The following is a 13,171-nucleotide window of genomic DNA, read 5'->3' as shown; positions in this document are numbered from 1 at the left end:
CAATTTTTATTGTGATCTACCATTTCTGTATAAAACTTGACCCCACTTCGAGTCCTTTTTAAATATTTTTATGCTGCTGAACGGTATTCAAGGGGGCGGGGTTTCGTCAAGCCGCTCTAGATGAAGAGGGGGTACAGTCTAGGAAGTGATCATAAGCGTAATAGTCTGCAGTCGGGAGCCCAGATCAAAAGGGAAATGCAGACAAGTCAAAAGGAGAACGCAAAATTAAACGACGAACAAATAGCGCTAATAGCAGCAGGCATAGAGGAAGCAGTAGAGAAACTCCCCATGGACAAGTGGGATTATAATCAGAACTACCCAGTCAAAACACACTACAGGATTCCAAGACAGAAAATTTCTGTAGTCTGTAGTTTTGTCGTATTTTGGGCATGTCTTCTGTAGTCTGTCTTGTCTTCTGTAGTCCGTCTTGTCTTTTGTAGTCTGTCCTGTCTTCTGTAGTCTGTCTTGCCTTCTGTAGTCTGTCTTAACTTCCATAGTCTGTCTTCTGCAGTCTGTCTTGACTTCTGTAGTCTGTCTTGTCTTCTGTAGTGCTCGTACACTGTGTCACAGTCGTTACTGTGTCACCTGTCAATTAACCCAGGGTTTGTGTGTTCTGGAGTAGCCAATGCACAAAAACGCACAGCTTGTTAATGGTCGCCTGTCAATTAACACAAGCTTTGTGCATTCCAGAGTAATTCATGCCCAAAACCACTAGAATTGAAATGAAAATGATCAATTTTTATTTACTGTTTTGTGCTTTTTTTCGAGCTTGCTTATGCACCCTGTCCAGCGTTGTCCTGGCCGCAGGTTCCTAGATACATCGCCCATGAGCCAAGAGAAGTGGTCTTTGTCTTGGCTAAAAAAAGAAAATATAGAGATCACCGCAGCTACCTGCACAAAAAAAATGTGAAAGCGTTGATGCCTCCTCGACACTGGTCGCCTTTCAAATTTGGCGCCATGGTTGTTTTCTCGTTGACTTGATTGGTTATCAATTAACTCTTATTTTACCCTCATTTAATCCCAGCAACCATTTCGAGTTTTCAAATTTTCTGCCATGCATCATTCCCGCCCACTTACTGAATACCTGCCCAGTCAAATCACCCGTTCATTGTCTTAAGCTTCTCATTAATTACCTAATTGCCTCTAATTTATCATTCTTTTCCTATCTCCCGGTTACGTATAGGTCGCCTATCACTGGTGACGTGATTGCTCATTTCGAGTTTTAAAACTTGGCGCCAAGCTTTGGCTTTGTCCATACTTCCAGTTTTTCAAATTTGGCGCAGCGCTGTAGCTCCACCTACTTTCAGCGTTTTCAAATTTCGCGGCACTTTTTCTCTGGCCCAGCCACTTTTTGGACATTTTTGGCTGTAAATAATTATCCGATAAGAAATTTTTTTCGCACAGCATCCTCACATCATCCTCTTTCAATTACAACCACTCGTATGACGCTATCTCTTCTGAGTTGCCCACAACTGCTGTGGACACGATCCCTGGCAACATAGCCTAGTAAAGCTCTCACTTTATTTAAAATGTAATACTGAACAAGGCTCAAGACTGGCCGAGTTGGTACTGACTCACCTTAAAACCAGCCAGAAGACACGACACACGTGAAGACATGAGATCCAGAGGCTGGACTAACAAAAATTTCACTGAAGGTTTTGATTATTTGATTTGTGAGGGTTTAACGTCCCAAAGCAACTCAGGCTATGAGGGACGCCGTAGTGGAGGGATCCGGAAATTTCGACCACCTGGGGTTCCTTAGCGTACACTGACAACGCACTGTACACAGGCCTCTAAAATTTCGCCTCCATCGAAATTCGACTGCCACGGCCAGGATCGAACCCGCATCTCTCGGGACAGCAGCCGAGCGCCATAACCACTGAGCCACCGTGGCGGTATCATTGAAGGAAATCCGCAAAAGAAGATCTGGGAAGAGATACGGGCGCACAATGACCCAAAGCAGTGAAAGGGCGAAGTGCAATAAAAAGACACTGACATACTAATGAATCATCTAAAAAAGCAAATTCCTTATGGTGAAGGTTTACTGATGGCTTAGCCACACGTGTCCTTAGCCTTACGATGTAGTAAGCCTCAACTATCTACCAACAGATTTATCCCTTCCGTAAACCACTGATGTGTCGTGGAAATTAGGCGTGCAAAGAGACAAGTCATCCTCAGATTTGCATTCACAAGATTGAGGGTGCAGTGCCAGATGAGAATTTGCCTTCCCCCTATAGAGTGAAAGTGCTCAGTCAGGTGCAAATTCAGATATCGGCCTGTCTGCCCATAGTAGTTGCAGCCATAAGGCAGTGGAACGCAATAAGCTCCATTACTTTTGCAAGTGGTGAACATTTTTTTGTGACTCTTTCTATTGTGGACGATTACCCATAGTTTTATCAAGCCTTTTTTTAATAGCGGCGCAAAAGCCTCCTGTCTTGCACTTCATTGTTAAGACAACAGCAGCATTACGCTTTGCCGCGACTTTCTTGAGACTGTGAAATACTGTGGAGGTAAGGTATATCAGAATCATCCGAGAGTGTGTTCCTTACCCTCGAGCGAGTGAAAACATACTATGACAGGTTGGTGAGATGGCAAAGTGGGAACCCAGCTGCCATTAGCTTCGAAACTTGCTACAAGACTGCATCCTCAGCACAGTGATGGCATGACTTATGTAAAGCTGATGTCATGCACGCGATTGCACACCCATCAAGTGTTTCTATCTTTACTGACCCTAATCAGCGACAAATACACCTCTTCACCATCCTTACCCAGCCACGCGTGGTCCGACTCGTAGCTAAAAAGAGCCTTCCCCGATCTTTGGCTGTAGCCCCGACAAACATGGTCGTCCACAAAACGCAGGTCTACATCAAGAAACTGCTAACGGTTCTGCTGAGACAATTCTGATGTACAAGACAGGCCTTGACTGCACGCCTTAAACTCCTAAAACATCTTGTGCCAACTTATCTGAGCCTTCCATGTCCAGAAAAATTAGGTAGTGATGAACATAACGAAATGCTGCTATGCCAAGGTCTTGCAAACAGGGCTCTAATGCCTTATCGACTTTAGACAAAAAAAATGTTGCTGAGCAAAGGTACGACCTGCATGCAAATACCGCCCTGCCAACTGACAAATGCGGATTTGCAGTAAAAGAACAGCCCCATGAAGCCAGCAACCAAAATCTCGCAATCGTCTGTAAAAGCATGTTCATTGTTCACCCTGATGCAGTTTTGCACACGCCTCAGAGGTCTATCATGTGACAATGAATAGTACAGGACCTCCATGTCAATGCTCACTGCAGAGCACCTGCCCAGGTTGCTGTCCACAAGAAACTAGCAGAACTCCACTTTTGTGAGTTGGCAGGGTGGTATTTACATGAGAAATCAGGAGTATGCACAGGGTTCCAGGTCATACCATTCCTCCGCGACATTCTTCTGTCCAGAGTCGATACCGCATCAAAGCCATTTGGAAGACCTCGGCGTAGTAGCATTTCGTTATGTTGATAGCTACCTAATTTTTTTGCAGAAGGAGGGCTCAGATAAGTTGGCATAAGATGTTTTAGAAATCTTTAGGGATGCGGTCGAAGCCTATCTTTTACGTCTGAATTTCACTAATAACCATTTGCAGTTTCTTGATTTAGACCTGCGCTTTGCAGACGACCACATATGTTGGCGCCACAGCCCAAGATTGGGAAGCCTCTTAGCTATGAGTCGAACTAGTCGAGGCTGGTGAAGGACAGGTTGGCAATCGCATGCATCACGACCGCTTTATGGAAGTCATGCCATCAGGCTTGAGAATGCATTGTCGGAGCAGGTTTCCAAGACAATGGCACCTGGGTTCCCACATGCCCATCTCGTGCACCTGTCAGTGTGTTTTTACTCGCTCAAGGGAACGGAACACCACTCGCATGATGCTGACGTAGTTGAGCAGCACAAAAAGGCGGCCTCTATACCTTACTTCCAATGCCATTTCGCACCGTCCCAAGAAAGTTGCACCAAAGTATGATGTTGCTGTTGTCTTGACAGCTGAAAGTGATGTAGGAGCCCTTTGCACCACCGTTCAAACTAGGCTTGATACAACTAAGTGTAATCGTCCGCTATGCACTGTGGCAGATAAAAAATGTTCACCACTTGCAAAAGTAAACGGGTTTTTGGCGTTCTACCGCCTTGTAGCTGAAACTACTATGAGCAGACAGGCAGATGTCTGAATGTGCACATGGCTGAGAGCACTTTCACTGTATAGAGAGGAAGGCGAATGCTTACCTGACACTGCACGTTCAATCTCGTGAATGCAATCGGAGGACGACCTTTCTCTCTGCACGCCTGATTTCCGCGGCACATCAGTGGTTTAGGGAAATGATCAATCTGTCCTGATATAGTTGAGGCTTACTACATCGGTAAGGCTAAGGACATGTGCCTGGCTAAACTGTCAGTGAACCTTCACTGTAAGAAAAAAGTTTTTAAGATGGTTTACTAGTACGCCAGTGCCTTTCGATTGTTTTTTGCCCTCTCACTGCTTTGGGGTTTTGTGCGCGTGAATCTCTTTGCAGGTCTTCTTTTGCTGCTTTCCTTCAATAAAATTTCAGTTATTAGACCAGCCTCGTCTTGTGCTCATCTCTTCTCCTGTGTTGTGTCTTCCGGCTGGTTTTAAGATGTAATACTGAATGCCGGAAGACAGCCGTTTTAGAGTCAAGTGCACTTAAAATGGCCGCAGCTATAATAAATGTCCATTTATTACAAAAAATAGTGCTTACTTCATTATTTATGCATGAAGGAAATTACACTGCATCAAAATAAAAAAGGACTAACCCTCATGGCCAAACTGCACTTACAGCAAAGTAAGGGGACACCATAAACCTGCCCCACACGCAAATGCTTGCACTTCAGGCCAATGCAGAAATCAGATCGGATTACTTCCCAAACTGCATGACACTGCCACGCAAAGAACGTGACAAGCAATTAAAGAGCAACAAAAAAGTGAACTGTAGGTAGCAGCCAATCTCTAGCAGACAAGCTACAAAGTCAGGCCAACATAGACGTGGAAAGAGAGATTTGAAAAAAAAGCCACAAGCACATATTAATTTTTATAGTTTTCTCAGCACACTGAGCCCTTTAAATGGCAAATACTTTCTTTAAAAAATAACAGAAGCGGCAATTTTTTTTCAGCAATCAATTATTTTCATGTACTTCATTGTTCTTGAAGCATGGGCAGGTACAGAGTAGTCTGTTTAGTGCATGCATCCCTAAGCAATGCCATGCCAAAAACTGTACTTACAGAAAAAGCTTGCCTTACTGAGTGAATACCACTGGCCATCTACTAATTTCCCAGCATGCTCCAGGTCCCTGGCACAAATCACACGCAACTTGGTGGCTTGCACAACTTCCATGAAACTCTTGGTCTTTAGCTGAAAAAAAATGAGGGATCCGCGAGATATCAAATTTTACATGCATTGCATTGTTTCAATGACTGACTAAGAAAAAAAACAGCGTTTTCTGTGAGCGCAACAATTTTTTCACAATAGCTTTCTACAGTAAACCATGTTTATTGTGGCCTCATTACTGACTTGCTGCTCGGTCCCAGCACTACTGTGTATAGCTCTATGGTTTCAAATGCTTGTTAGCTCTGAGCACTTGGGCTTGCACTGGTTAATGCAGAAAACCTCTGAAAGGGCAACCAGAGCTTCGAAATTTAAGCCATAGGTATTCAGAAGCTCAGTGGTTCGGTGGGACAACTTTTGGCTGGGTGACACAGTAGCAAATGCTGCTCCAGTTACTTTCACTCCATTACAAAAAACTCGCACAGCAGAGACCTGTCGTCCATTTTGCATTGCAGAAACAATCACTGAAATTCAAAGCACACATACTAAATGCACACCTACCTTCCAACACAGCTTCATAATTATGGGTATAATTATTGCAATCAAATACCAGTCAGTACATGCAGTTTTCAATTTATCCAAAAAGTATAAGCAACCGACAAACAATAAACATTAAAAGGAAAATAAAATAGCCAGAATTGTTTAAAATATCTGTCAGAACAAATATCCGACATCCACTACAGTCCAGCAGTTCTTCGGCTTTGTGCACCTTCAAAGCACACTTTCTTACAGGCACATTTGCACAGAAATTGGGTTGAACCTGATCTTTAAGAATCTTTTTTGGGTGAAACAGTAGGAAGAAACCAGGTTTCACCCAATAACGAAAGGGCCCTACACACTGCATCACAAGCCCAGATGGTGCACTTGAGTCGCCTCTTATGTTTATGCAAGAAACAAGAACAGAGATATCTTGACTAAATCAAAAAAAGAGGAAGTGCGATGCATGCGTAATGCAGAGAAGATCTAAGCAATACCACACTAAAACACGTGGAGGATTCCAAGAGTAGGTGAATGCATGAATGGGTGGCAAACAGATGGCTAAATGAAATTAGGAAATTTGAGGAAAAAGGGTGGTAGCATGTGGCAGTTACCTACAGTTAACTAAGATGAATAGGAGAACCATTGTTCTGCACTAATTTTAAAAGCACATTCACAAGACAGACAAAATCAGTAACTCCAGGAATGGACTGCGTATCATGCAACTCAATGTGAATCACTATTGCAAATGGCACCAGCACCGCGGACTGCACATGAGGAAAAGTAGACACATTTTTGCTCTCAACTTTGAGCAGCAGTCAGCTGCGCTTTTAAGAGCAAAGCTCTTAAGTACGGCAACATTGGCCCTTTGTTTTACTGACATGAGGGTGCTCGTGAGTGTGCAAGTCTCATGTTTGTTTTGCACCAAATGTGTTAATTGCGAGGTATGTTTAACTAAAGAGGGGCATCTAACAAGAGCGTCAGCCCTCCACTAGGGCAGCTCTTCTTTAATTCTCTTCTATATCCCTCCCTTATATCACGGTTCAAGTGTCCACCAAAATGTGATACAGTTACTCTTACATTTCCTTCAACTAATTTTATATTTTTCAAGAATGCAGCTTTAAGGTAGAGGTACAAACTGTACAGTATAACCATATGCTATGGCAATAAACCAGCAATAAATCTGTGCTGACAGCAGCTTGCTCAGTGCATTGCAAGGATGCTATGCCATACAAGGATTGGTGTCATCGTGCAATTTTACATTACTGACAATTTGGTCTCTGTATCAGAGATACTGGTAAAGCATCACTGTAGAGCACAATGTTTTTACAGAGATAAATGAACATATAGGTCCTTTTCGAGGACACATATGCATACCAGGCAACAGGCGTGCAATGTCAAAGCACGTTTATGGTAACAGCAGCTGCATCAAGAGCTACATCAGCGACTATATTTTGTACAAGTCTACAGTCCCGGTAATTATAAGCTGAGGTACTGCTGTGAAGTGCATGTAGAGTTTGCATGCATTTCTAAACCTAGCTGCAAGGCTATGTTGAAAATATTTGTCTAAATAGGCAGCTAAGATATGCATCACTGAAAAAGAATAACTACCATGAACAGATCAGGAGGGATGACACAGGCGAAGGCAGGAACCACGCATGGCCCAATAGATGCTGGCAGCTGACAACTGCAAATAAATACATCCAGAGCAACAGCTGTCAGTGGCTGTAGCCATGTCATGAATGGCAAGAGAGGAAATCTACTGCTTTAAAAACTAAAATTAGACATAGTATAAGTAAATAAAAAACAAATGAGCTAGCCCATGACAAAATAAATGAACAGATTTTATGTAATGCACCCATATACATTCTTTGAGAAGAGTAACAATGACTGTTTTAACCACACTGAAAGATGAGCTGGCTGAAATACCGCACACCAGTTTGAATATAGGATCTGCAGGTTTTCATTAATTCCTATCATTGTGCCTTGCACCAATGTCTAGGAATTAAATTGAAAGTTGCAACCAGTCTGACTTGGTTAAATGAGAAGAGAGAATGGAAAAAAGCATGCCTTCACTAGCAAGAAGCTTGAAATCTCACAGAACAGCTTAGCATCATAAAAAAATTGGTAGCGCATTTAAAATATCTGCATACAATTAAAAACTGCACAAATTTGTCGGCTGGCAATGCAAGTAAGGGCAAGAAAAACAAAAAATACCAAAGAACACTCGTGAGTGCGGTGATGGGAGGTCTGTGGGTAGGATCCCGTTCCTTGGAAGTTTCGAGCTCGGAGAATTGCCGGCAGCACAGCTGATGGCACGCAACCAAGAATAAAAACAAAGTAAAAATAAGTAACAAAAACCATCGACAATGGCGAACGACTTGAATGCGGGCCTCACAAGCGAAGGGTATAGCAAAAAGGTAGAAATCCGAAATAAGTGTGCGGTTGCATCCCCGACAGCTCGCAGTGCTCAGAAGGAGAGGAAGCATCGACGCTTAAAGCTCAGGAGACGCAACATTAATCTAACTTTGACATAACACTGCCTCTAATCCTGTTCCACTGGGGAATCGCACACAAGTTTACAAATGACAAGGCGAAGAATATGCACCAGCCTTTTGCATGCGATCACTGTCTCAGAATAATTTATTATGACGAATATTAAGGCGCAAGCACTAATTCGATAAGTACCAACCCTGAGCAAAATAGTGCGGTGGCTGATCGCAGCTGGCCTAGCGCGAGCGCTCCGCCGCGCGGCACTTCCCGCTCATCGTCTTCTACGCAGTGCAAATCCATGCTTTTTCACTGAGCGTCGAAGCGCTAGCAAGCGAAAGAGTAACTCTGTTGTGATATCTGGTGTCATTTTTATTTACCACGGCACGCGAGTACTAAACGCACATAAAGAAAATGAGAACAACACTTGTCATGCAGGATATAGGCCCTGCTTTTTTGGCGCCGCATTATAGCTGCGGCAACCGCATGCAGACTGCCTCCACTCACATCCCTATATAGCCCCATACAAATAGCACGTGTGAATACAGATCATTAGCAAAGAAACGCAGAGTGGGACTCACCGGTCATGCGATTCATCCAGGCTTAGTAAAACCGCGCAGGAGTCTTCGTTCGCTTTTACAGATGACAAGACGCTGTAGCACAGTCTTCTTGGCTTACCCGTTGAAACTCGCCAATGTTGACAGGTTGTAATTCTGGCCGTTGGCATCAAAAACACACTCCTGCTCACCTTCCTATTGAATGCGTTCTTCACACGTGTCTGCCGTATAAGCACTCAAGAAATGCCTGAAAGAGGCAAATAATACAAAACTCGACGCGTCGTTTGCGCTGCAATGGCGCCGACGGCTGCGCTTTCGCGTCGTCGGAAAATTGCAACCAACAAAGAAGTTTGTTTTTTAAACCATGAATATTTAATTTATCTCAATAACAAAACGCTCTATTTTTTAGAAATTATTTTTGCATTATTTATGATTATTAAGGTGCTTTTAGTTACTTCTTTCTGGAATGTCGTTTGTAGAAGCTGCGATCCTGTGATCCCCTGAAGTGACCCGGATGCCCTAGCAGACGCCGGAGCAGGCGAAGGAGCAGACGACGCTCTTGACGGAAAGCAATTTCGTTTGATGCCAGAAAAAATCACAAAGTTGCGACAAAAACAACGAAGAAATGCGCCTTATCTTAAGCTGGCGAATATCGTGGATAAGTTGAACGCAATTGGCACGATGGAGAGCAGCTGCGATGCATTAATTTGCGCGACACTGGCACGCTCACCAGAGATCGTGAAACTTAACAGCTTAATCTGTGACCAGTACAAGCGGATTGCTTTGATATGAACAGCGTTACGAAACTACGCCGATACTGCGTCACACTTTAGCTAGTATGCAACAGCGGCTAGCACTCGTCGCATCTGATCGCGTGTAGTTTCAAAATAAAGAGCCCACTTGGGCATCGAAGCAGCCGTGTTTTCGAGTTCGTATCGATACAATAAATACGAGCTGTTTTTGCACATACTGGATTTGAAGTTCTCAGCCTGTGCGTCACGAACGGTGATGATGGCGTCGCGGACGATCTTAACTAAGACTCGCCGCAACGCAGCCGATAACCCAAGCATATGGGCGTTAAAAGTTGTTCACCAGTACTGCAAACGTGGGCATAAAGTATCACTCAGTCGCAGGCCAGTCGCTCGCTGCTCGATTTTCCAGCCTTCCGAGTGAAAGTCGCAAGCTGTTGAGCCAATCAGCGAGCCAGCCGGAGTGAGCGAGCCGAGCTTTCGGGAACGACGCCGCCCGCGGACGCGCCTGGCAATGAACTACGCGCTACCCCCTGGCCGCCCTAGTCGTCGCTAAGCCTAGCCGGTTTCACATCGATGCAGCAGCTGAGTGCACTTCGAAACTGGCTAGCGCTGAGGTGCTGCTTTCGCCATCGTTTTACTGTGAACCTCGTCTCATAGTAAAACAAAGATATGCTCGGTTTCCGCGACACCTTCAGGAGCGGAGCCAGCTGAGGCCAGGAGAGCCGCGATTGAGCAGCAGCAATTAAAGGCGCTGTGGGAAGACATTTGTTTGTCTTGCTGTTATCGCTTCTACCAACGACTCGATATTGGCCAACGATACTCCATCCGACGGCTTAGTATGAACTTGAACAAACATTACTTTCGCATTTTTCTGACGCTGGCGGGCGGCATCCAGGCTGGCATGCCGGCCCCGAGAAGGGCGCCCGTACTTTATCATGGCGCTTAACTGTATGCCCGTGGTGCACATCAAAACCCCCAGACATCCTCCTGTTCGCTCAGATTGTCGTAACACACAGTCGCACTGGGACCAGAGCAGTTTAGAGGACCGAGCGCGGGTGCACAAGAGCTAGACTGTGTCAAAGCAGGCGAAACTTGAAAGCGCGCGATTTACGTCAGTCCCAAGACTTTATTCTCATTTCGACCGAGAATCAAATCGGTTCAAACTCGCCGGCCGCCGCATTTCCCCTTCGGCTGTGTACGCTGTTCTCTATATTTAGCGACATTTTCGTGTCACCGTCATGAAATTTTCAGTGAAGCAATGAACGACGTCGTAAAGTATTTTTTTGCTATTTTATGATAAGCAGCACGTCACTGCCGCTAAAAAATTCTCCGCCAACACTGTATCAGTGTTGGACTTAAGTGCGTTAGCTACGAGGGCTTCAAGTGTTTAGATCGGGGTGCTAAGCAAACGTGGAGAAGACAAAATACCAACATCTGAGGGCGTTACGTTTCGGAAACATTCCTTCTAAGATACAAGCAGCGTCATCTGCTTCAAAGATTTTGCGCTACTATTGCGATTTACAACCACCTTTGCTATGTCCGGTATGTTTCCTCCTTATATATTAGTTAACAAATTGTACAAACATGTGCATTACAACAAGCCGAATCGTTTGACCGCATTCGAAACCCTCTGCGACAAACGATCAGGCCATATGGCTGTCTGGAAGTCCCCGGAATGCACGGTTTGGGGGCGAAAAGGTCGTCGGTGCGAATCCCACACATATTTTGGGCTTCATCTAAATATTTATTTATCCTCAGGAACATGACAAGTCAAATGACACCACTTCGATCTTTCTTCGTCAAACGGGCGGCCCCCAAATTTGATACAAATGGGGACCCCGGGGTTCCACTTCGATAGCCGCTATACTGGCATATGTAAAACGGATCGAAGGAATCTGTGACAACTGAGGCTCTACGCGCCCGCTGTTGCTATATGATATAGTGTGGTAACTGTCTTGGCCAATTTGACCTTCCCTGCAGACAGATGTGTCCTTGACAAACGTAAGCAGTAAGAGCTAGCTAACGCTCTTAAAACTGAAACGCGGAAAAATGACATCGAGGTTGCTTTGAACATTTATACAGAGAACTGCGTGCATGTACATACATGCTGCCTTTGTGTAGCCGGATGATTATGGCGAGTAATGTTCTCTGATTGACGATAAACGGCATTCTTTTCCGCGACGCGCGTATAAGTGTCCTTGGCCTTTTCTGCGCATGTAGTAGTAGCGGTACATTATGTGTCATGGCTTGAACATGTCACAGAAGCCAAGAGGACACTTACTTTCAGTAACGCCATTCGACTTGCTCACGCCGATTGGTGTGCAGGCGCTGTCGTGGCTGGCTATACATGCCGCCACCGCAAGCACGTGCGGATACGCAGGCACCGCTGGCTTCGTCGCTTGTGTATTACAGCTTTCTGGGCTTAAATTTCAAAGCCGCATTATACTCTTGGGCATGCAATACTTTCGTTACACTGTCATGTGGGAACAGAAGAGATTTAAGTGGGTGCTCGAGCAGTGCCTCTCCTCTAAGCCAATTCTCGTTCGGTGAGAGAGCCAGGTCGCGGGAAGCAAGTTGAAAAATCGATTCGCCAATGTGAATGAGCACTTCATTTCGCTCGGTGCCCGCCACCAACAGACCAGAGCACCTCGCATCCTCTTCGCTACTCGCCACAGTGAACGCGCTTTGAAGCATCTTTGGTCAATTTGATCCTATCGCTGTCACACCACAGCACGGCAGCATTTCTAGAATTCTGCAGTAAAACAATTACCCTCACCAGGAATCTGTCGTACGACACATCCCAGAATAGGTATCTATCGCGCGGCACAATCCACGGCAGATATTTATCGCGCGACACAATCCACGACAGGTATCTGTCGCACGACACGAACCACGACAGGTATCTGTCGCGCGACAGGCCGCACGACAGGTACTTTTGTCGCGTGAGAAGATGCGCGCTAGAAGTCTGTCGCGCGAATGAAACCACGACAGGCAACTTTGCTGAGGCACGCAATCTCTGTCGCGCGGCACGACTCCCTCTGTCGCACGACAGAAACCTGTCGCGCGACAAATGCTGCGACAAAGACCTTCTTCGCACGACAAAATGCAGGAAAGATGTCTGTCGTGCGGCAGAACCTACTACAAACAACTTTGTCGCGCGGAAGAACCCACGACACGAACCTTGTCGCACGACACAAGGCACGACAAGACATCTTGTCTTGCGACACAAAATTTTGTCGCGCAACAGATGCGCGACAAAAAATTCTGTCGTGCGTTTTGATCGGGTACTCATCAGCACAAAAATGAAACAAATAAAAGAGTAAACCACTATTGAGGAACGAAGAAGCCACGAAGCTGATGTAATAAGGAAATTAAGGATGTCATCGAACAACAACGGGTGGCTTCAGGGGAACACAGAGAAGTCAAGAGGGTGCAGTATCTGAAGAGGAAATAGGTCAACAATAAGAATCTTATCGACAAACGAAACAGCAAGCGCAGGTCCTCGTCCACGCTAAAATAAA

The 13,171-nt window shown here is 45.1% G+C and overlaps 1 long non-coding RNA gene across 2 annotated transcripts; it reads right to left on the bottom strand.

Moving 5' to 3' along the window:
• Positions 1 to 717: 717 nt before the first annotated feature.
• On the bottom strand, positions 718 to 9,105 carry LOC144104697 (uncharacterized). Of its 2 annotated transcripts, XR_013308614.1 has the most exons (5): positions 8,923 to 9,105; positions 8,069 to 8,160; positions 7,463 to 7,538; positions 5,272 to 5,401; positions 718 to 856 (listed from the first exon to the last, which is right to left on the bottom strand). It is a non-coding gene; the product is annotated as an uncharacterized LOC144104697 (long non-coding RNA). The 2 variants fall into 2 exon arrangements; XR_013308613.1 differs by lacking the exon at positions 8,069 to 8,160.
• Between the last annotated feature and the right edge of the window lie 4,066 nt (positions 9,106 to 13,171).

The sequence above is a fragment of the Amblyomma americanum genome, chromosome 1 (assembly GCF_052857255.1).
Source record: "Amblyomma americanum isolate KBUSLIRL-KWMA chromosome 1, ASM5285725v1, whole genome shotgun sequence".
Classification (NCBI taxonomy): Eukaryota; Metazoa; Arthropoda; class Arachnida; order Ixodida; family Ixodidae; genus Amblyomma; species Amblyomma americanum.
Note: the sequence above shows the minus strand (reverse complement) of the source record. Positions and strands in the feature narration are given on the sequence as shown.